The 25,360-nt window shown below is 38.0% G+C and overlaps 1 protein-coding gene across 5 annotated transcripts in view; it reads left to right on the forward strand.

Moving 5' to 3' along the window:
* Positions 1–25,360, forward strand: part of TBL1X (transducin beta like 1 X-linked) — a 193,253-nt gene that overhangs the window by 16,109 nt on the left and 151,784 nt on the right. The window contains exon 1 of one of the 5 annotated variants that reach the window (XM_062603636.1): positions 11,119–11,241. The exons of the other annotated variants lie outside the window; for them this stretch is intronic. The gene's annotated coding sequence lies outside the window, so the exon portion shown is untranslated. Of the gene's footprint in view, positions 1–11,118; positions 11,242–25,360 lie in introns of those variants that run through there. 5 annotated transcript variants of the gene reach the window in all.

The following is a 25,360-nucleotide window of genomic DNA, read 5'->3' on the forward strand; positions in this document are numbered from 1 at the left end:
TAGCTGCATTTTGATCAATATGTTGAAATTGAATCTTTAAAAAGTTTCACTTTTTATGAGGCTTCACTTCCAAATGTATTTATACACTTAAACAAATACTCTTTTTGTGAGTGTGTCTATTGTAGGCCAGACGTTTCTTTCATGTAAGATATGACAGTAGGTATTTAATAATTATGCCTTTGCTGAATGCATACGTAGTAATTTCACCAAATAAACAGCAGTACTCGTATGCAGAAAGTTCAGTGTGTGCATATATGAGTGTATGTTTAGGACGTGGCCTTAATTGGTAGTGTATAATCTCTAAGAATTTCCTGTCCATCTTCTACTTCGTAGATTTTTAATTCAGTACTCAGTAAATGAAAACTTTCAATGGACACTGAACAACCAGTTCCTGGGCCTTCTGGTTTATCTTTGTGGTTTGTGTTTTATCTTTATCTGTGTACTTCAGTGCCCTCTCAGCCAAGACTGGGTAAAGGGATGTTTGGCTGCCACCTGCAAGGCTCTTAAGGAAGAATGTCTGTGAGGCTTCTATGTAAATAACATGGCATTTAATAATGGGAAAGTTGGCAACTCTGTTAATTGCTCATGAGGCATACCTATGTAGAACTGTCCTTTGAAAGTTTCTTTCAAGTAATCTCTCTATCTTGAGGCTGAATTTTTATATCCAGTAGCAATGTAGCCTCATTCTGCAACTGAAAGCAAAAAAATGCATATTCCAAACATTGTCTAGTCACAGTTACTTCTTCCTGTTACAGTCCTTAGAGAAGCTAATGCTCTGCTTTGGAGATGGAGGCCTGTCACCAAAGGAATGAAATAAATTGTAGTGGTATTCAAAGGATAAAATGAAAAAACAGGTGTGGAGATCACAGATGAAACTTTAGTCAGATGAAGGAAACAGTTGTAAATATGCAGTTTAGTTCATCATGTAGGACAGAAGAAACTTGTGTACTTCCCAGGCAGTCTATAGGTGGAGTTTTGAGTGTTTTATAAATATCCGGGGTACTTTTTCCCTCTTGCATTGAACACAGGCTTTTTCAAAGGCTTTCTGCCTGAGTTGGGCACTAGACTTCATTTACCAAGCTGCTTTGAGAAAAAATGTAGATGCTTCTCATATTGTTAAAACACATTGTTTACAATATTTTCCAAAATTGCTCTGAAGCCGCTTTGCTGGGCTCTTTCCTGTGTCCCTCATAGTGGGGTGGAGAGAAGCCATATTCATAAGCTGCTGGGCCTTGCAGGCCACCTGCTAGTGTCACAGCTGGCTCCTCGCTGCTTATGCATGTTGGTGCACGCAGGTCTCCTCTGACTTGGCTAAAGGATCTCCTGGCACAGCGTAACGTGTTTGATGGACCCTTTGTGCCCCTCCCCAAAGACTGAGGAAGAAAACCTGTGCCACGGATGTTTAATGTGGCAAAATGCATCTATTGGGGGGTATTTGGGGAAGTCAGGGAGGAGGTTAACAGCTACAATATGAGGCAGCAAGGCCAAATTTGCATGGCATAGCCATATGGCTGTTGAAATGCAACTGTCAAATTGCTTCCTGTTGGTGGTTAAAGAGGGCTGGGGTGCACCCTGTGGGAGGTGTCATGCTTTTTGTGTGGGGACCACCCTTCTTTGTGAAGTAGGGACTGCGTGAGGTGCCCTTCTTGTTTCCTGCTCACCAGCAAGGGCTGTCTGTCGGCTGCGGCTGTTGTTTAATGCAATTAGTTTTTATTGACTAAGATGACCTTAATAGGTTTCATTTATGTACCTTGGTTTTACTGCAGTTTAGCCCTCTAAATACTCAGGAGGCTCTTAAAATAACAAAGATAATACTAATTAGAAGCTAAAAGGAACCTAAGGCTTTAAAACAATATTTCATTTTCTTTACTCATTTTTTAATGCATGTATGCATTTAAAACTGCACTGTCAATCTTGGAGTTGTACAACAGCTAAAATGTTTAGACAAATGATAGTTGAGGTTACTATAAAAAAAAATAATCTATGTAAATGTCTCTCAGGGTTTTTTTTTTCCCCTTCCCTTTTTATTTTCATATTTGAGACACTTGTCAGAGTCAGTTTCATTGCAGGCCACCAGGGTTGCTGTTTTTCCCATCCAGTCTGTTGGATGCTTTACCCAATAGTAAAGTTATTTTTAAAATATTAAGAATAACCAGAAATTATTTTCAAATCCATAAAAGCAAACATAAGAATTAGGATACTTTACCCTCTGAAACTGTTCTACCCCATTTGTTTAAAATTTAGCAGATTTCACACTGATGGTATCTCTGAAAATGAGGGAAAAGGGAAAGAGAAGAAATAGCAATAGCTAAATGAAAGGGCTTATAGTTAAAGGCCTAATGTGCAATAGAATATTTTTCTGCCATTTTTGCATTCAGCAACAAAAGAATAAAGGCAGTACATTGAACTAGAGGCTAAACTGTTCTGGTTTGAGATGAAAATTTATCTGGTTTACTGTACTATTCAGAATATGTTGTTTGTTTTTCTGCTAATGAGTGCATGTCAGATCATTGTTTACCAGTTACTGTTCTAAATCTACTGTCCAAATCGCAATTGAAGTTGGCAGAACATAAAGGAAATTTCAAGGCAGCTAAATATCATTGTCCAGAGCTTCATTTACCCTATATTTTTGTAACTTCAAAATGACAACTGATTGAGGAATAGGCATGTTAGGGTCACCAGCCCAGTATGGTATTCAGTTCAAATAACTTGTATTTTTATGGATTCACCCTATTTAAGCGTTAATTGAAATCTCAGTGTTACTACCTTTAAAATTAAAAATCCAGTTGTCTATTAAAAATAGAGTGTCTTTAGTGTAAGATGCTAGTACAACTTCTCTGAGACTTGTTTCTTGCCCATTGGTTTGAATTGCGCAACCTGTACGTTGTTAACCAGTAGTAGAAACTGAATAGCTGAAAATGAAGTCTTGAGGACAGTAACCATTTTTTGCCCCTCAGTGAGGGAGTACACATAAAGCACCGTGCTTTTCCCCTGACTGTCCATGGTGGTGTGAACTGGTACGTTATTTAGATGTTTTGTTCAGCTGACAAGTATAGCCATTTCACTGGGTGTTATCTCAGACTGCCTGAATGTAGGAGTATGTACAGGTTTAGAGGAAAAAGAAACTGAAATCATCAGTTTGTATGCCCTGGGCACGTTGATGGGTAGGGCTAGGGTGACTTCCGCTTGATTTCAGCACTTACCGGGAGAGCTTGAGTTTGTGTGGTGAAAACTAAATGGTAAATCAGTCCATAAACTTTCATGGTGCAGTACTAATGATCTTGGGGACCTCGAGTTGGTATGCATCACTTGTCTAAGTGTTACAGAGGTTTCCCCAAGAAACACACTTTGTGTGGTTTGCATTCACAGAGTATCTCAAATTAGAAACGACCTATATAGATCAAGTCCAGCAACCTGCTTCTTGCAGAACCACCTAAAACTAAACCATAAGTGTCATTCAGATGCTCCTTAAGCTCTGGCAGGCTTGGTCCTGTGACCACTTGCCTTGGGAGCTTGTTTGAGTGACCAGCCACCCTCTCAGTGAAGAACCCTTTCCTAATGTCCAGTCTAGCATTGTCTCTCTCTGTCTATCCGTCCCATAATAGAACACGTAGCTCTATCAAGCAGCATCAGCCATGTTCAGCAGTGTTAGTACGTTCAAAGATGGGGGATTCCTACAGATGTTGTGAGAAGTAGTGGTTGAGGTGATGGAGACCAAAGTCACACTATTCCCTCACAAGATGAGAAGAGTGCAGCTCTTGGTTCGTTCTGTGGGGCAACCACCAGTTTGGCAGGCGACTATGAGTATGTGTGTACTGACTAGCCTGGCAGTACGTGGCATAACTGCCTGGGTTATAGTAGAAGTTTGTGGGGCTCTTCAGCAGACATGGAATATGAAAGTGTAAAAAAGCAGATACCTTCAGTTCTGCTGCTTATAGAGCAACATATTTATTCATTGTGTGGGCTGCAGTCTGGTATGAACTTAATTCAAAGGCTGTTGCAAGCGCCTATTTGCAGAAGGGATATGAACTTACTCTGTTTAAAATACGTTTTTGACTGTAATTGTGAAATGCAGATGAAGTTATAAATCCATCATTGAACTGACTATTTTAAGCCCATCTAGTCATTTCTCCAGAGATTAGATTTTAACAAATGAGATATTTTTAGATGGATTAAATGAGGATATACCACATGCCAGAGGTATGAAGCAGCTTTGTAAGTTTTAAGTTTAAAGCCTTGTGTTTACAATATGATGTTTGAAATCTGATGGTTTACAGAATTTGTCATGTAGTGTACCATTATAGAAACGTAACAAAGTTCTAAATGTCTGTAAAAATGTTGTGCTGAAGTGAATAATCATTAGATATTTATTGTTTACCAAGAAAACAAAATATATAATTAAGACATCTTACGTAGTCAGTTACTCTTAACTCTTGCACGAGGACTTTCTTTTATTAAGCTATGTGCAAAAGCATCTATAAATTCCTTTGAGAAGTCGGTGTGTGATGTGCAACACATAAAGACTTCCTGGTTTTTAGATGGCATTTTCACCCTAGCCCTCAATAGGTATGTGAAATTTCTGTATGTTTGTTGTTTTTTTTTTTTCCCCACTTGGTTTCTATTATGGCCCAGATGGCATTTGAAAATACAACTTGCACACAGCAAAATGCCTATTTCCATCAGTATGTACATTTTTTGAAATTAATTGTGATATGGCTTTTGTCCAGGCTGGTCCGAATAGGGCAAACCGCACCCTGGTGTGCATCCAACACAACATCACTAGCTTGCCAAAAGAGGTGATTAGCTCACTGCATTCAGTGTTGGTGTGGCCTCACCTTGAACACTGTGTATTGTTCTGGGCCCTGCAGTTTGAGAAGAATATTAAAGGTCCTTGAATGTGTCCAGAGGAGGGCAACAAAGCTGGTAAAAGGGTTGAGAGGAATGTCCTGTGAGGAGCAGCTGAGGACTTTAGGCTTGTCTAGGTTGGAGTGGAGATGGCTGAGGGGCGACCTCATTGGTCTCTACAGCTTCCTGAGGAAGGGAAGTGGAGAGGGAGGTGCTGAACTCTTCTCCCTGGAATCCAGTGATAGGACATGGCAGGAATGATTCAAAGCTGCTTCAGGGCAGGTTTATACTGGACATGAGGAAGCATTTCTTTACCACGATGGTGGTAATAGAACAGTGGAGCAAGCTTCCTAGAGACGTGGTCAATGCCCCAAGCCTGTCAGTGTTTAAGAGGCATTTGGACAATGCGCTCAATAACATTCTTTAACTTTTGGTCACCTTTGAATTGGCCAGGCAGTTGGACTAGATGATCATTTTAGGTCCCTTCCCAGTGAAATAGTGTGTTCTGTCCTTTAGCATTCTTTAGCTGTGGAGCTCCTATTAATTTTGTTACTAGACCTGTAGAGCTTGGATCTCATAGATGAGGCTAAGTCCTATAAGCACACAAAGCACAATAAAAAACCACCCAGGCATCCGTGTAGACTGGGTCTTGATAGAAAGGTTGCTTTGAATGTGGCGATGTGACAGTTCAGGCATTTTGGAACATCCACTCTTGGCAGTCAAGTCAAAGAATTTGTTACAGTCTGTTCTCAATATTGTTTTCCAGGCATAAGAAGCTTTATGCTCTAGTAATGATGACAATGTAAAAAACAGTGTGATAGCCTCGTACCACCTGTTTAGATGGGCCTGTTCTGCGAGAGGTGCTGTTGTCTGTAATTTTGATTTTAATTAAGTTGTAATCTGTTTAAACTTGGTCCATTTACCTGTCCCCTTGCTTTTAAGACAGCAAGTATCAAGTGGTTTGATTCATGTTATATTGGATTATAAAACACCTCTCTAGTAATGAGGTGCTTATTCTTAGCAGTGATTCCATACAGAAAATGTAATAGATGTAAATATATGACTGTACTCAGAGTTGGGGGGGAGAATGGGTTTGTGAAATGGCAATATAGTGGACGATTCAGCAGCCATTTTTGTTCCATTTCAAGTATAATAAGCAGTGTGTTCTGAAAGCATGCAGACCTTCCTGCAAAAAATTGCCAGACTTTTATTCTGGAGACAAGGGATTATGTTGGTAGCTGGAAGAGAAAAATTGGTTGTCCAGGATTAAGCTTGTCATCTGTTATCATGATCTTCCCTCCACTGACACATCAAGGGTGTGACTAGTACTTGGTTTTGTTTCCTCATTGTGCTTGGCTTTAATTACCTGTATTTAGAATGAAATTCCTTGAAACTGAAAAGTTGTACTCCTTTTGAAATGCTACACCCACAGCAAGCTATTTCCCTCTTGTTAGGTACAGCAGTGAAGAAATGGTGCTTTAAGTGACTGCACTGTGTGGTTGGGTGGGATGTGATCCGTGGATGCAATGGTTAAAACTTAAAAGCCTCCTTTCACCTGCTTTTGCTCTCTCTCTGTTCCTCTGAGGAATTATTAACAGGTGCTAAAGGCACAAGTGCTGCATGGCCCCTAACTTTCAGTGCACAAAGATCAAACATACTCTTTAATAAAAGGAAACTACTGGAGTTAGAATTCGTTGTGACTGAGGACTAATCTGACAGTACTTGCTAGGTTTTAAGTGAGAGTGAAATATAGCTGTTAACAGTCACATCAGCTCTTGTTTTTCTATCTGTTTTTCATCTTCTACCAAAGGGAGGACACTAGCAGAATGAGGAGGGATCACGAAACTATTTTAATAAAACATTAAGCACTGTTGAGAGGGCTATGGCTGGGGTTGCTGCACTCAGAGATGCAGACACTCTTCTAAAATAAGTAAGATTATTTTTCCCCTCCTTTTTTTGTTCATAACATCCCATCCTCCACATCATGTTTATTAGGCTGAAGATTTTGAAAAGATAACATTTGCTTTCTCTCCATATCAAGATCTTGGTGCCATCTGCATTGACATTTTAACTTTATGAGGGAGAATGCATTATGTAGAGTTTCCATTGGCCTGCAGAATATTAAGTTTTGAAAACGTGTAGTTTTTTGTGAGTGAAGCAGAGCAAGCCACAGAGATGGTCTGTGCTTGTCAAAATTAAATTGCCATTTGTTTTTCTGAAAGTTAGACTTGAGAACTTAGCCTACCACTTGCTTTCCTTCCCTTCTCTCTACCTTTGTTCAGAAAATATAATACTCTGAACAAAGGCCAAGTTCTTAATAGCACAAGTGAAAGCATAACTATAATTTGTAGTTGGGAATACTGCAAGTAGCATATGTGGCCGTACATTCCTTTGGCAAGATGTTATTCACATTCTCCTTGAACATATAATTATGTATCATTGCTTAATAAGGAGAGAACTTCTTTGTCAAACATTTCTCTGTAGTGTTAAGCTTTCAAACTCTATATTGTAATAGAACATTTTGGAAGGTATCTGAAGATTCAACTGCTGCATTTTTTTTTTTCCCCTGATATGGGAGATAACATTGCTACAACATTAATTGTAGTCTAAAATAGGTAAAAGTGTAATATGCAGTAGTGTATTTGTGCATAAGTAGTACAGGAATATAAATGAAATCTGTCTTGACATGCACTCATGATAACATTTTTCCAGCTTGTTTACAAAATGAAAGACTATCTGTCTCTGGTAGAAAATTCTGTTTAAAGCAGTCTCCCACTATCCTTTGAAGTGTTAAATCCTCCTAGGTTTCATTTTTTTTGGCACAAGAGTGGTGGATGTTTAAGAAGCCAACAACATTAGCTTGCACAGGAGCATTCCTGTCTTATTTTTGTTTCTAGGTCTGTTTCCTGTGTTGGGGGAAGGGGAATGAGAGCACAGCTGCTCCCAAAGTTCAAGATGAAGCTGCTTCTTTAGTGTGTTTTAAGTCTTGGTCACAGTTTCTTAATGGAAGTCTTTAAATGAGCTTTAGTCTGATCTTCAATTGCTCTTTTACAGGCATGAAATCTCCCCCTTCTCTCTTCTTTTACCCTCCATCCCAGTTCCCAGCAACTAAACCCAGTCACTAATAAAACAAAACTCCTAATGATCTGCAAAATACAGATCCAAGAGAACCCTCAGAAGCAGAGCATTTTGACATACACATTTCTGAGACCAAATAGATAATTGGCTCAGCATCAGCTTGACAAGATTGATCGATATTTGTTTTGAGATTACTTCCCTCCCCCCCCATTTTTAAAATGTTGATGCCCCCCAGCACAGAAGATTGGCTACTTTGCATATCAAAGCTGATCCATCTGAACTTTCATTTCTCAGATAAGATGAGCATCACAGAAAAGGAATTTTCTGCCCCTTTTTCTGTGGTACCTGCAGTAATTCAGATGGAGAGGTAGCAGCCTAGTCCTCTCTTGCATTTCCTTGTATGTATTTTAAACAGTTTTCTTTCTCTATTTTGGTATACATATTTCATGATCAGAAACGCTGCTGGGTTGTTTGGGTTTTTTTAATAGTTTTACAAACAAACTAAAGCATCTCCTTCTGTTTGTCCAGTTAAGGTTTTTATTGGCCTGTGTTGTGATCATGTGTGTATAAGAGAAATGAATCAAGCCTGCAATGAGAAGAATATCAGTGTTGCAATTTTTAATTTCATGCACTAGTAGGACTTTCTGTTAAAGTAGCTTTGGTTATATAGACTAAAGTGTTTGGGTGAGAAGGAAAAGCACACATTGTTAGTTATATATATATATTTTCCTACTTGAGAGCAGTTTGGTGGTTGGTATAGGAAAGGTATGTTTTTTTAAAATGTAGAATAATGGGAAATAAAATTGTTGCCTCTCAGAGGCATATAGCCCAAAAAACTGGGTGCGTGGATGGAAGTCCAGTTCGCAGAGTGGATTTCTTCCCCCCCCCCCCCCCAAGCTGAAGGTACTTTAATCCCCAAAAAGCTGACAAAGAAGTTAACGCTGGACCTGGATTTACTGAAGTCTGGGCATTGCAGGAAGATAGTAGAGAAACCATTGTAGACCAGGTGACTGAAGTAGTTATAGCTCAGATACTGATCCAGGTAGAATGGTAACTGATGTAGGACTTGGTTAATACAGGACAAAGGAGAATCCCATGATGTCACTAATACTTGTCATCATGCATTTGTTAAAAGTAGGTCTTGTTACACTGCTACTATTGCCGTGTTTTCAAGGTGCTTATACTTCGAGCTGTACACAGCAGTGGTGTAAAAATACACATTTAGACTTATATGAGGCCAATCCCTTGACACTATTTGGTGTTTTCATGAAGAAACAAGAATGCTGCGCAGTGAGAAGGACACACGTTAGCTGAATCAGACCTAAAAGAAGATGAATACAGTTGTGTCTGAGGTCCTTGAGTATCTGTGTATACTAGTGGGTTGCCAGTCCTCCACACTTGAACTTTTTTTCACCTGTGCTCTGGTAAAAATAATCACAGGTTATAGATGATTCAAAGATTAAGAAAATAATAACGAATAGAGCAAGTTGCTGGGTGGCTGTGCTTGTCAAACTGGGCAAAGCGAGACGTTGCTTTAGTATAGCAAATGTAACGTTGTGCTCTGAGAGACAAAGACATAGGAGTTATTTTTAGAGCAAGAGACTCCAGCCTGCGTGAAACATCTGCATCCAGAGGGCTGACATGATCTTTGGGTACATGAGGTAGAAGGTTTGGGAATGAGAAGGCAGATGGTACTCTGTCTGGCACTGAGAGGACTAAGGCTTTATAGTTTTCTTTAGTTCTGGTGTCCATAAGTAAAGATGAAAATAGATGAAGGTTCAAAGAAAAGTCACAAGAATGATTAAAGGGTAGAAACAAGCCTTAAGTAAAAAGATTCTTTGAGTTTAAGGTACTGAGCTTAACAGAAAGCTAAAAGGTATTCTCTTTGAGCCTTCATAATGTATAAATCTCTGAACTTCTGGTGTTTAATTCTAACTGGGAGAATAATGGAGCCCCTCTATTCTGATTCTAGTTCTGTCATGTCTTGACAGTTTTAAAAGCTTCACAGATTTTATATATAATAAGGTCTTAAGAGTATTCAGCTAAGTAGTTAAATATAATTACCTGATTTTATAGATGGAGAAACTGGGATAAAGTCACATGCTTTAGTTCTGCCTCTGGATTTTTTTTTATAGAGTACATATGCAGAAATCTCAGGGTAAGGGTATTTTTTAATTGTGTTGCCCATTGAAATGGTTCTATGAATTTTCCAAATTCTGGGTAATGAAGTGTTCTGGGGTTTGTGTAAAGAAAATTTATATTTGTTATGTGAGCTGTGGTCGTGAGGGATTGTGTTAGTACCTGTGATCCTAAAACTGAAATTCAGAGGAAATTAAGATGGAAGTGAAAGCAAGGGGGTTTGATAATTATCTGATAACAAGAAAAAGTGAGCAGTAGCATACATAATAAAAATATTTTAACTTTATTTAATAATCCAATGACATACCCACATATAGCTTATTTGGAAAAAATCAAGCAGGTAACTATATGGGCTGTGGCAGATTATAGAGGAAGCTAAACCCAGGACAACTGTGAAGTCAAGAAATGTGTGGTCAGAGTGAAATACATTGGGAATACACTCAAGGAAGAACAAATAGTTCAGCTCTTAACTTTTAAAAATGTCTCGTCTTATTTATAATGTAATCAGTATATCGCCCAGTGTGCATATATATATGTATATATAAATATATATGTTATTTCTGTGGAAATAAAAATATTTCTTTTTTATGTATGAAGTGCCATATGCTGATGTTGGAAGAAAGTTTTATTGCTGTTTTCTTAACCATTAAAATGTATATTGCAGAAAAAGTAATACAACCCCTAAATTATCATTGTCGATTTTGCGCAAATGTTCATTTTGCACTGTCTTTTCCTATATAAGTAGCAGGAGGCAAATACTGAACTAAATAATTAATGCAGTATACTGTATGGTGTTTTCAAGCAAAGTGCTTATGGTTACATAAACCAGGAAAAATATAAGTGAAACCCAGAAGCAGGGAGGGGGGAGGAAGACTGGAAACAAAGGAACAAGGCGTGGAAAGAAGACCTGAAAGTTTGTATATAAGCAATTTTCATATTGGTGCATAAATATATATGCATTTTATCTAAACAGAGTTTGACTAATCCTTCTCAATTTGAATTTTCTCAAGGATATCTGAGTACTTGCTATCCTGTGTCAACTGAATTATTTTTCAGGTATAAACTTGTCAGGAGATGTTCCAAAGACCCATTCTACTTCCACCCTCATGATATGATGGGGTGTGGTGCTTCAAAACTTGGCTACTCTATACCTGGGAAGAGTGAATCAGCTTTAATTAGGTCAGTCTTTTAATGTCTAAACCCTCAAGCCTTCCACTGTCCCAACAGATGCATGACAAGGAATTAAACCCATTAATCCCAATGCTGTGTGCGTATACATAAACACCTGAAACTTCAGTGTTGCTAGAGCTGTAAAACCAGATTTGTTTAGAATAACACCCAACAAATAACACCAAGTCCTGCCTTTAGCCTCTTCTGAACTCTAACAACCAAGCAAAAAAGTTCCAAGCAAACTACAAATGGTAATAGTCTTTCAAATGATGAGAATATTGAGATTACATGTTTATGAAAGTGGCAGATAATCCAGTTCAGTGCTGAAGTTAATGGGTTCAGCCCTGCAGCCTGACATACAAGTTGTGGCTGATTAAACCTGAGCTAACTTAGCTACTATGTCAGAATTATGTCCTTGCTCAGAGCTTTTCTAACTTTATCCAAGTGAAACAGGGCTCTGTTTTTTCCTTTTCTCAATGTTACTTTAAGAACCAGATGTTTAATATAAACTGTACAGTAATGTTGCTGTTTGCTATGATCAACAGGGAACATATTCTCATTCGTACTCGTGTATAGATGGTGGTGATTGGGTGTGTAGACGTTTTTTAGAACTTGAGTGAAGTTTACTCTTAAGTGGCGCGTATGCTATGCACTTGTCACAAAAGTCACTGTTCATTAGCGTAACAGGTAATAGAGGTGGAATGTGTGAATACATTTATTGCTGTGGTTGCACAAGTCTTTTCTAAAATACCTTATTCTGTTGTGTAATACTTCTGAATTAATATGGCGTGCTTTTTTTCCCCCTACTCAAGAGTATGTTTTTTTAACACGTGAACAATACAAGCAAAAAGTCCCAGTTTTTTAGATGGAGTGATTTATGGAACCAGGGAGGTGCCATAGAGTCTGTATCATTATTTGAAGATGGGGGGGGGGGAGGGATGGAATCCGGAAAGGAATCTGCTTGTTTTTTCCCCCTTTTTTATGTTCTCAGACCTCTGCAGAGTTGGATGTAAATAATTAGATGTTGTGTCTATTTTGAAACTAAACTTCTCAGGTGCAGGTGTATTTTAATGCTGACAGTTAGCTTCTATCCTACTTCTGTTCAGCGCTAACCTGTCTCATTTGGTCTGCATCCTTCTGTGATGTGTACCTGGGGGAAGAGAGGGCAAGATACCTTCTCAACTGTCCTGTGATTTATAGCAGTATAGGAAGAAACTGGCAGGACCTAATGATACCACATAGTATACAATTGTTGCCATCTCTCCTCTTGGTATACTTTCTCTTCCATTTTTCATGGTGGTTTTCTGGGTCAAAATTTAAGTGTTAATCTGATTGTCCCCCTGACAGCTGACTATCCTCATAGATTAAACAAATCCCATTTTTAGCCATATTATTTTCTTGAAGTCCTCTATCCTACATTTCAAAGTGCTTGGAGATTAAATCACTATTTAGTACATAGAAAGTTATCTAGTGACATCCTTACCACCCTTATGTTTTTAGAGGAGCAGGGATGGGGCCAGGGTCAGGAATGCCTTTCCTCCCAGCCCTTATTTTAAAATTCAGTTGTTTGGTTTTGTTTGTTTGGTTGTTCCCCCCCCCCCGACAAATTCTGTCAGACTGACCATGGGGGGAATGCTAGCGTTTTCTTTTGGAGGGTTTGTTTTCTATTATTATAATTGAAATGTAAGGCTGATATTTTAAAATTCAACAGTAAAAATGAGCCAACCAAAATGCTTCATTCTCATTCAAGTTGTCAGTCTCAGTTGTCATGTTCTTTACTTCAGTTGGGCCATTTCTACAATATGAAGCATGTATAATATTAAAGTAAATTATTAAAAATATAATGTTTTGTAATACATGTCAAATCAATGCAGTATTATAATCCATCAGTACATAGGAAAATAAATGGGTTTTATTTATTAATGGAAAGTGTTCTTCTGTCAAAATTTCTAACCAGCTGTACTTATAATTGTTTTACCAGAAAAATGATTTTTAATTTTATGGGCGTTGAATAAACTACTTTGCATTTATAGCAGAAATAATAATTAAGAAAAAATATTCTTGGCAGCAAAAGGTGTCACATACCATCCTTCTTTCTACCTTTTCCTAAAACCTGTCTGCTTCCATTATGGACTATGATACCATGGAGCCTCTTGGTATGTTTGAGTGCTGTAGACAAGTATTCTCAAGGAAGTAAGGCTGTCTTGTGATTTATGTGTGTCCCTCATATTAAAATGCATTACAGAGAAAAATGGATTGTTTAATATTACGTGCTTAGCTTTTGCACAGCTGTGGATGTTAATTGCTGTAGGCAGCACTTAAAAAAAAAAAAAGAAAATCTGACTTCTGATTTTGTTTGTCTAGTCTCATGCACACTATTATCTGTGCCCAGTAGATTGAACAGTGAACCATATTAATTCTGGAAGCAGCTTTAAGCTATTCATCCTTGCTGACTATATAGGTGCAGCTCAGTTATCAGGAATCGCTAGTGAAATTATTCCTGCTTGTTCAGAGATTGTCAGCTCCTTCTAGCAGGTGGTTCCCTTAAAGCACAAAAAGCTAATACAACAGGAGAACTTACTAAAATATAACACAGTGTGGCAATGGCAACGTGTTGTAAACTTCTGCTTGCTACAGTTTCATTTCTTGCCCTAGTCCAAAATGAAGTCTCAGATGTATCCTTATTCCAGAATACATCAGTGATGTACAACTGAAAATAAAGTCAGATCATAGTGTACTGGCTATTGCTTTAAAAAGTCATTTGAATTAATATCATAAAAATCTATATGATCATAGCAATGTATAAAATTTCTATAGTTATGACATGCAAAGCTCATTTTTAAATTTGAAAGCATTATTGTTACGTAACACAGGTCATCAAAGCCTGGCTATTACTGAAGCCTAAAGCTTCCTAGACTCTAGATCCATTAATCCCAAAATGGAGAATAACATTTCATACATTCACCCTTGCATAGTAACAGTAATAAAGGTTGAAGTGAAGTACTGCACTTTCAGCGCTATGGCATTTCTGAGTGCTGAAGTGTCACTGGCAGAACAAGTTTAAGTGCTCGTGAAGAACTTGATCTTTCCAATCTTTCTATTTACCTGTAAAATGGCTACTACATGTGGTTGTGTGCAGCTGTCTGGGGAATCGTTTTGTGATCTATTTTGCAGTCTTTTCACAAATGAATTTTTTGAGTGAAGACATACTACCACACAGGAAAAAAGTATGCTTATATCAAGTTGTTTTCAATCTATGAACACAGAAATGAATTGAGTAAAATGCTAAGCACACTAAAATGTCACGTATGGAAATCAGTCTTAACCTTCTTGGCGAATTATCCAGTGTTGCTTCTTTGCAGAAGCCAGCAGTATTACCATGATGCAAGATGCTCCAGGCTTCCTGTGAATTTCAGCCGTCCCTACAGATGGAGGGTGAACGTGCCTGTGATTTAGCTATTATGTCCCATTTGTTCATTGACTAGAGGGAGAACAGTCAATCTAAGCTACTTGGGAAAACGGAGTTCTTCCTCTTTTTCTCTCTTATGAAAAATAAGTACCTTCATTTCTGCTACATTTTCCTCTAACTATCTGATCATTACCTCAGGCATGATTGCAGGCATAGGAGGGTAGATAAACAAGTCTGGGACCTTTGTTATGCCTCACCTCCATCTTCCACGTCTAGAAAGGAGAAGTTGACCTCGTTTCATCTGTCCTTGGTCTGAAAAAAAGGGGATTGAATAGGCTTTGCCACAGGAGGAGGGACAGAAATCATTTGAGAGGCAAGAGATGCGTGTGGGTGCAGTTAGCTGCTGATCTGAGCTGCAAGGAAATGCAAGGTTGGCAAAACGGATACCTAGTGAGGAATTCAGGGAATAACAGGGATCTCTGCTGCACTGCTGCATAGCCAGAGAGCTGCAGCAGGGAACAAGGTTACTGCACTCTCTAAAATGGCAGCCCTGTAACTGCTGTGTGTGTTATAGACACGCAGGAGGAGTTCAAAAGTCAAAGGGGGTTAGGAGAAAACTGAAGTGTGTTCATACAAAAAAAGAGGCTATTTTTTTTAAGTCAGGTATTTCTGATTTTTGAATAGATTTAGCAATGCAAGGGAAAGACTTACGCACATGCTGAATGGTAAACATGTCTTTTAGTGTGCTACCTCATTTTTTTTTTTACATACGGTTGTTTTGTTCACTGCTGATGAGAATTGCGTTTCACTTTGGTTAAAATAGAAAAGAAACCTGATCTGCTCCTTCTGCCTTTAGAATGATCAGTCGGTTACTTTTTAGATTGGTAGGTATGATTCAGAGTTACAGTGGGGTTTTCAGCTCCAGCCAAATCAAGATAGAAACACATGACTTCAGAAATACCTGGAAAAAACAGCAAATAGTGTTTGTGTCAGTTATCTTTTGTGGGTGGTTGTGGTGTGATGTTTGTTGTTGTTTAGTTACTGGTGTGTTGTTTTTGTTTTGTGGGTTTTTTGTTTTAAGAAGAAAATCCTTTCAGAAGCAGGGTACTTAGAAATACTCTGTGCATTTTCTGAAATCAGCATTCTGTAGCAGTGCTACCTAAAATTTTTAGGCATTTTGATCTGTATTGACTGTTTTAGACAAATACATTTAAATTCACACAAGCTACTGAAATTTATAAAATCTGTCAGTCTAATAGAAACTCCTCATTTATCTTATCCATTGGACTAAAGCTAAGATCATTTGGTAAAACAAATATCTTGTTTCTAATCCAACCTGATCTTACAAAATTTTGAGCCCCCGCATCTTCTCCCAGTTAGGAGTTCACTGTGAAAGATAAATAAATACCATTTTGTGAGGGAGCATATGTGTGAAACTCAATTGAAAAAGGAAATATTTAGGGCCTATGAAAACTTGCATAGTGATGGAAAGGATTTTCACAGCAGTGGGAATGCAGCAGGAACGTATTAATACGTGTCAAGATAATGTTCCCAATTCAACTTCTTAATAAAATTCCTGTATTAGAATAAGTTTTGCATCTCGTGGTGCTGTTCTGCAGTCTTAACAGTTATGCAAATACTGGTGTGAAAAAGAAAACCAGAAAATTACCACAGATTTTTTTGTTCCCCAAGTAAAATCAGTAAGACTTACACTTAATTAGTCCTGCTTGGGAGCACTCTACTGTCCATGGCTCTAGCCCTGGGGTTTATAATGCATGCCTTTGTGCTGCCTGAGACAGCGGTGTGTGGAGAGGTGTGTTGCCAGAGACCAGGCTGGTACAACATGTGCTGTCACTTCACACAGGCTGTGAGGTGGCCACGGGATAGAGTGTCGTGTGTATTGGATGGCAGGAGCCACTATGGTGACTTTGGAAGTTGCAGGCTTTGTTAGGATATTCTACAGTGTGTTTTGTAAATCCTGTTTAAAACTCTACAGAAGTAAGTCTGCAAAGTTGTATGGCACAATGTTACCACAACTAAATTGAGAAATAACTATCTTAAAAAAAAAATCCAACAGCCCAAACAACATTGCCACTGTGAAGGCTGCAGGCCTGGAAATCCAAAAACTTCCAACATAGTTATACTATACTTCCAGTAGCCTGGAAGGTTTTAGTCCATTTTCTGCATTGTCATCAATTACAGTATTCCCCTAAGTGTTAAGGTGTCAGCCTGCTCTATTTCCTCTTCACACCTACAGCATTTCTATATTTTTCATACCAGAAATATTTGCATTAGTCTTAAACTTTGCCAGTTCACGGCTGACCCATGTTTCTATAATGCTTTATTTACAGTGTGATTCTCCCTTTTGATATAAAAAGTCAACATGTTAGCTTGATAGGTTAATTTAAGTGATGTCATGACTTTCTCCAAATACAGAAACACTAGGCTGTCAGCTGAGAATATGATTTAACATAATCCTTACCTGTTATGATTATGCTGAAAGTAAGCTTGTTGTAATGAAAACAGGATGTTGAACTGAATTAAAGTTTATCTCTGGTACAGGGAGGAATCTGTCCACACAAAAACCTTGGCATGTGGTGGATTTTTTTCCTTCAGACTGAATTAAATATTATAATAATCAGAAGGCTGTTGTTTCCAATTGTAAGTTGAAATAGTTGAGGAGTGCATTAACTCTGTGGCACATTCGTGTTTCAGTATATGCACTAGTGCTGTTGCAGTTTTTGGCCTTTTAAACCTTTTTGATAATACTGATGTTCAGTGCTGCTTTACATCACCTGATTGTACTGCAACGAGAGGTGTGCCGAGAAAATCCTAAAGGGGTACTCCACATAAAGGTTAGTTGAAGAAAGTGTCCGGTATAGAAGTACCTGTTTTGGTCTGGCAAATTGCACAGATTACATAATGAGGTCTTGATTAGTCCCTCTGGTATGCTGAAATGCTGAGCTTGTGACAAAACTGGTGTTTACAAGGAAGTAGAAATGCTGAATGTATAATCAGGTGTATCAACATAAACATCTAGTTTTTCACTCTTTCTTTGCATGCATTGATGGTTTCCACCTTTTGCTGAATAATTGTTAGTGGGCCTTTCTTAAATTCCCCTTCCCTTATCTCCCTTGATCATCAGACTGTATTGAGAGAAACTATTTTAGGTGTTTACTCTCTTATGTCTTTGACCTTAAGCATTATAGGGTGTTATTCAATGACAGTGTGAGACAGTAAATATGGTAGCCACTGTATTCTATACCTTGTGATGGTTAAGCATACTGCAAGACAGACCTTTTTGCATGTGTAATTTGTTGGTAACTTCCTGTGTTAATTTTTGGTCTTATGTTCTCTGAGTCATACAGAAATAGTTTTATGTCATGTGTGAAAGGGAGTGAGGATGGGCTGATGTGTGCACTGAAGGCTCAGTGGGAAAAGGGGTGGCTGGAGGATGGTTCATTTTGATGGTTTTCAGACAGTGGAAAAACACCTCTTGGGCAACCACTAGCAACAGCAACTGTCTCACCTTGATGCTCTCCCAAGAAATCAAGCGCAAGAGGCTCACAAATAGTTTCAATAACAATTAATTTGTGTATTACTTCTTAGTTGCTTAGTACTTCTGACACATAAAATACTACCCCTATTTGATAGGGCATGAGTACCTTATTTTGAGCTACAGGAAACTATACTGCCATCCCTTGTTTTTGTTTGCAGCAAGTATTGCATTTGTTTATCAGACATTATGTAAGGTGTCCTTTGAACTTGATATGTGTGATATATCACAGGAGCACTGGAATATTGTAATTTTTCAGAATGCACTGTCAGACAATGCAAATAATATCAGTTCTCAAAATCCCAGTTTATAGGAACATAGTATTTTCTGAAATATGCCATTTTAAAAATGGTGATGTAGTAGTGACACAAATCAATAAAGCTAGGGGATTTTCAGAGAGGAGACATGTTCAAAACATAACTCCTTCAGTCTTCCTGTTGTGCGCTGGTGCTAGCTGCTGCTCAAGCTTTAGTTTTAGTGTTGGTTCTAACTCTTTTGAACTTACCTGACAGGTTTATCTCAATCAACCACAGGATTTGTATGCCATCTCATACTTTAGCTTCTGATGTCTGTGCTTAACTGATTGGTTTCCTATCTGCCTAGTCCATCTTTTCATTTTTGGTAAAATGGATTTATCTTATTTTTGTGATTCAATGGAAGGAGCTGCTGAGGAATCAGATCTGGATCCTTTATTACATTTTAGCATTGTTCCTTGAAAATCTGATTATATTTTACAAATTACAGTTACATCTCAAAGGTAATAAATCCTGCATAGCTTGTTAAATATTCAATTTTTTACTTCTAGTTTCTTACTGAAGCAGAATGATATTATCCCAAAGTTTTCTGGGTGTGAAGTGTTCTGCTGTTGCTCTGGATGTTCGCTAAGCATTTGCCATGCTAGGACAGAATTATTTTGTCTCAAAGACTTTACATTCAGAGTATGATTTCATAACTGTTAGGTAAATAGCGGCTTTTTATTAATGATATTTAAATTATTGCCTCAAAAGTTGTGCAAAGGCAAGGGAAATATTTTTCTAGACAAATTCCAAATAATTTCTATTTAATCTGTTTATCTTCCATTTTCGACTACATAGCTGATACCCATTTTTGTTATACGATGGCTATAAACTACACTTGCATGTCTCATGCATTGAAAATATGCAGCATATGCATATTTTTTGTTACTGCTGATAACCAAATTAGAGTTTTACCAGTAATAATTGCTTCTGAGAGTATAAGGTATAGATCCATTTGCATTTATGAAATAATTTTAATTGGTGTTTGTCACTGGGAACTCTTCAGAGTATGTATGTGTATTTTCTCCTGCTGTTCTGGCTTCTGAATACCTTACAGATTTACTCATGTAGGCAGCCTTCATTAATAAAGAATTGACAGTCTCCGCTCTGAGACGTTTCTTGACATTTCTCAGTATTTTTTTCCAGTGGAGCTCTTGTTGCTACTGACAATGAGACACTGAAATGGAGTAAATGGAGACAGTGTAGAGAGCTTATTGGCCTAGTATCAAATGCCTTTGGCCACAATACTTTTTCAGTCATCTTTAGATTAAAACCTTGAAAATAAATGTCAGGGGTTTTTTTTGTTCTGTTTGTTGTGGTTTTTTGTTATTTTTTTAACATCACTCCCATTTCAGATTTTGGCTTTTTATCACCGGTAACGATGCAACTGCTTAGTTTAGGGAAGTAAATATATGATGTGGTTGCCTCTGACAGGAGAGATTGAACTCAGTGACTGAACTGTTTCTTCAGCAAATCAAATGGGATGCTTAATTGAAACTTATGCTTTTGATGGAAGCTAAAGGCACTGGGCAGGAATTATCATTCCATTTGGCAAGGAACAGGAAATCAAAGTTATGAACTGAAAGATATGATTAAGAAGCTAGACCTAAAAAAAAAAAAGTGTATTTAGGGAGGAAACAGGAGTGAAAACAAGTAAACAGAGCGCACAGGCATGCACTATAAAGGAAAGAAATTCCTGCAATAAGACAGTGGAGCCAGGAGTATTTCCAAGCCATGCAATGGTAGCCAGGTTCATATACCAGCTACCTCCTGACCTGTATTAGATGGGAACTAAGCAGGCACAAGCTCTTTCATCTTGATTTCCACAACAGGTAAACATTGAAAAATGGAAGTGCTGGATCTTTTGTGGGCACGGTTGGCCCTTGGTGTCGGTGACATGGCCAAGGACCTTTTGCTCACTGACAGAAGTATGGGAGTACTTAATGTCTCCTTCTGGAGCTGTAGAGAGATTGTGAGCTAGGGCAGGCTTTGGCACAGCAATTGCTGTTTAGCTGCTTGTGGTCATTGATATGGGTTGTTGGCCCAAAGGGGAGTTACTTCTGAAATAGAAACAGTACTGTCACCCCAGAATAAGAACATCCATATGCTGGGCCAGCAATTGTAAAGTGAGAATCATAGAAGTACAAAGAAGCAAGTAAATGAAGAATTATTTTTTGCTTCACTGAGGGATCTATGAAAGACTGCCCTCCGTACACGAACAAGCTTCCAGCAGTTATTGAAAACAGATTTCACAGCAGCTTTTTTTTACAATTAAATTAGAACTTCCCAGTGTCATGTAATGAAACTGGAGCTGAAAGTTGGGACATGCTATTTCTTCACTTCTTGAATTTCCAAAAATAAAAAATGTGGCTTTATTTCCTTTATTTTTTAATTTATATTTTAGCAATTTGAATACATATTTTCAAATTTATAGTAGTTCATAATGAGCATCATTCTTTTAAGTATTTTTCTTGTCTCTAACCTCCCCTTTAAAAATGAGTGTGACTGACGTAAGACACTTCACTGCTGATGAGGCATACCCAACTGGAGCAGCAAATATACTGTGTGGAGGGTAAGGGTTCCAGGCAGCAAACTCTTCTTGTGCAGTTTCTTTAGTAATTATAACTAACGGCAGCCTAAGGTTTACTCTAATTTATACCCCTAAGGTATGTTTCTTAGCGCAACATGGTGAAAGACTGGTGGCCTGGGAGATCCCTGGCCCAGCTTCTACATTATTCCCGTCCTCACTGCCAGGGAATAGGGGAGCTGGAGAAGGCTGCCTTGTCAGTTTTGTTTAAGGTGAGCATTCACAGGCTTTAGCAGGATCATCTTGCAGATAGAAGAGTTTTCAGCTGCCTAGTTGCCTTAGAAATCCGTCCATTATCTGTTAGTTGAACTCCGTGTTAGGACTGGGGTCTTGCTGCCCTAGCAGGCTAGCAATTTCAGTATCCTGCATCACTAGTGTATTATGTGCTTATATTGTAGGCTCTCATGGTTCTGAAACTGTATGCTCTTGGTCCATCAAGAGTTGCTAATTAGAGAAGACAGGAAGCAAAACCTCATGTGTGTTTCGGTTTCCAAAAATTCCCTGAACCCTTGGCCCATAATTCATTACCAAAAGAACTGAGAGCTTTCACTCAAAAAGATGGGATGCTATTATACTGCCTTTTTTAAGGCTTGTACTGGGAATGGAGAATAAGGAAAAAAAAAAAGGATTACATGACTGGAAGAGTAAAACTTACCTCCTCCCCTTCACCATGGCTTGTTTTGGTTTACTTTTATGTTAAGGTCAAGACAATTACTCATTTACAGGCAGTATCTAGCCATGTCACCTAGCTGCTGCTTTTAATCTGTAGTGCACGGGATGGCTAAATATAGGTATGCACATGCAACATTTATGTTGCTGTGAGACAAAGATACGCCCTTAACTTGGCCTGATCTGAAAAGAGAAGCTTTTGTGTCAGGAGAGCTCTTTTGGTCAAAATCGCTATTGCTTTTTCAAAGTCTCTAATCATTATGCTGCAGCCCCTAGTGTTAACAATGTTTACAAGTACATCCCTGTCCATTAGGGATTAAACATATAAACACACATTGTGTCTTGATGAACAGTGGTGCTGGAATATGATTCTTAATTTATGACCAAATCTGCATTTTCTCTCCACATACTCTCCATGGCTGTACTTCTGTTGTTGTGAAGAGTTAGTAAATAACATCAAAACAATGGCTTGCAGAGTTTAACCACCTTCTCTCAGAGTAGGTCACTGCAGAAACTGTGGCCCTTTGCAAGAGTGTTCTCTATAAATGGGCCCACACTAGAAAAAGGTGAAACCTGAAGTCAGTGGAGTTCTGCAGCAGCTCTGGAGAGGGCTATAGCTGACGTAGATTTGATGCAATCCTGATGAAAATCTGGGGAAAGCTGAGCATCAGATCATGGGGAATTCTCCATTTCCACGTTCCCAGTAACATCTTAATCCCAATAACATGCACTCTTTGAGGTGAAGAAGATCCCCTTGTTGTTTTGAAACTGATTATAGTTGCAACCATAATGTCACGTGGTAATGCCGTCAGTTTAATAAGGGCGTTTCTTTCTTCAGTTTGCTTTTTGCATCATAGTTAGGGTCTCTGCTTGTGTATTGCACACATGTCAATTCACTCATTCTTTCCTTCAAACTGGACAGGGGCAACATGACTCCGAGGCTGCAAATATTTTGATAAGGACTATTCTGAGAACATGCAATAATAGTTCTTGCAAAGGATAAAATAGCTGAAGATTGAAAAAAGAGAAAAAAAAATCCAATTTCCTTGGGACTTCATAGGATAGAAAATTTAAACCCGTGATTAAAATTTCTATCTTACTCTGTTTTTAAGCATTTCACTTACTTTGTGTCTTTGAGAGGAGGAAACTTAGAAGATGGGAATCCAAAGGTGAAAAAAAAAAAATCAGTTAAAAGTAATGCATTAAAAATATATAAAGTTTTTAAAAGAAGTAATTTTAATGGCAAAAAATAAACCCTGATCCCAGACCACCAAACCAAAAAATCATCATATGGTTGGTAATTGCTTTTACTTCAGTATGTTTCCCTTGAAAAATTTCAGTGTTCTCTGTATGTTGAATTGAGTGTATGGGTATCCTGCAGTGAAGTAATTTGGAGTGGAGTTTTTCTGCTTTCTTTTTCACGTTTGCCTTTCTGAATCTCAACAGGATTTACCTGAAAACAATATATTGACTTGTTTTTTTTCTGTCTTTTGCTGTTACTTTAGTATTCTAACATTGACTTACTACCTGAGATCAGGTGGAATTGACTCTGAGCAATATCTAGCCAGCAGTCACGAGTGTGGGTGAAACTGGAAATCTCTCCTTTAGAAAGCCCTTCTGTGTGTATCTTAAGTTATTTACCAATATTTTCAGTGAACTTAATACATGCAAGAGATACTCTGGTGTTAATTGAACTGGATCGTAGCTCTTTCGGATGGCATGGGTTGATTGATTGTTATGCTGATATTTAGGATAATTGTGATGTAGACTGCCATTAGCATGCTTGGACATCAGGATGCCGCTGATGTCCTGAAGTAAATAATTGGTATATTGCATTCTTCTTCTGTTCCTCTATCAAGGTAATGTAAACTTTTCTGGCCAGTATGCTTTTTAACAGATGTTTGACCCATGTATCAGGTAACCGCAAACCAAAAACCTAATCCTGCAAACACCAAACTTGCTCAGATAAGCATTTTTACTGACATGGAGATTGCTGAGGTGATTTTGCATGTAGTAAGAAATCCATAAGTGGAATTGTTGGCTCTCAGAATTAAAGGTGTCTGGAAATTATGTTTTAAAATATGTTTTATCTTTATGTAAAGTATTACTTCAGGAGAAAGCACTCCTATGTGCCTTATCAGAAAGCATAAGAATTCTCGAAAGTGTTACTTTTCAAAGCCTTTCAGGAGTCTTGCTATGCAGAGTATGGCTCTTCTTGTGTCTAGACTGATTTTCCAGAGGTCTTGACTGGGCTGTTTAGTCTGAGACGTACCACAGGAGTCTATTAAATAAAATATACATCGATTAAAATTCCTATGAAATTACCTTTTTTAAATATATTTTATTTCTTCATCAGTAGGTCCTACATGAATAATATAAAACTGTGTTTTTAAAATGTTTTTTCTTCCTCACTGGTACTTTCTGCTTTTCATTAAATTATCCTAGTTTAATAGTCTGGCTCTTATGCAGTAACGAAAAAGCACTGCATGATTTGGCTGGAGCTGTTATCAGCAGGTATTTAGGTCCAGCCAGTTCCTATTAGGAGTTACTCAGTTTCTAAGTAATGCAAATATTTCTACTGATCTTTCAACAAAGCTGTAACTTTGTATCTCAGCATCCAACTTTGTGTGTTAAATATCAGGTACTCTGTTCAGTGGAAACTTGTCTATACTTTCAATGTATTTCACTATACTCAACTGTAATGTGTTCCTCGGAGGCTAGATCTGCATGATATGGGGGTTCAGCATGGTTGAGTCTCATATTCTGAATGTGGACAACCTTACCAAATGTCACCTGTGATATTAATTTATTTGGTAATACTGAATATTTTTGCTAAGATGTTATAAACAATCTAAAAAAGGTTGGAGACCTAGTTTATAGTCCACTGCTCAGTGTCTGAGTGGCCAGCTGGTTACTCCGTATGGAGAGCTTCAGTGGATATGTGTGGCATGAGTAGTTTTAAGAAATCTTAATTGCCTGTGCTGTTGCTTTGATGCAAAATGCAGGACAGTAAACCTAAGGAAGTAATTTTGGTCTTGCATGTTTTGCTTTTGATCCTCTGAACAAATTCAAATTTATTGTAAATTGATCAAAGTTAGGAAACTCAAGCCAAAAATATCACTCAAGTTATGCCCCTAGCAAACCTGGTAAAATACTAGTAAAATTTTAGAGTGCTCCTCCTGTAGTTTCTTGCTTCCTTTTTATGGCTGTTAACTACACTGTATTGTTTCTGGTTTGGAGGTTACTATCCCACCTAACATTTGCATATGCTGGGTCCTTAGCTTGTGTCATACCTGTACTTTTATCCTACTTCGTACAAATACATGCATGCTGCATTCACAAAATACAATCACAAAATACTTTTCATTGTCCATTAGAAAGGAGTGTGCTGTAGATAAACATAAATTTAGAGGATTTAGCTTCCCAGATTTTAAAGGGGGTTAGGCTCTTTATCATAGTCACAGTCTCTGTGTTGGACCTATGCTTAATGTTTTTTCTTACTCTGCTAGTTTTGGTATATAAGATTCTAAAGATAAAAAGGTAAAGTGGTAAGGTCAGTCAGAAGGGATGAGTGGGACTTAGTGACTAGAGATGGAGCATTGATGATAATT

Source organism: Pezoporus occidentalis, unplaced genomic scaffold (genome assembly GCF_034315485.1).
Source record: "Pezoporus occidentalis ecotype Australia unplaced genomic scaffold, CSIRO_AGI_Poc_V1 ctg81, whole genome shotgun sequence".
NCBI classification, from domain to species: domain Eukaryota; kingdom Metazoa; phylum Chordata; class Aves; order Psittaciformes; family Psittacidae; genus Pezoporus; species Pezoporus occidentalis.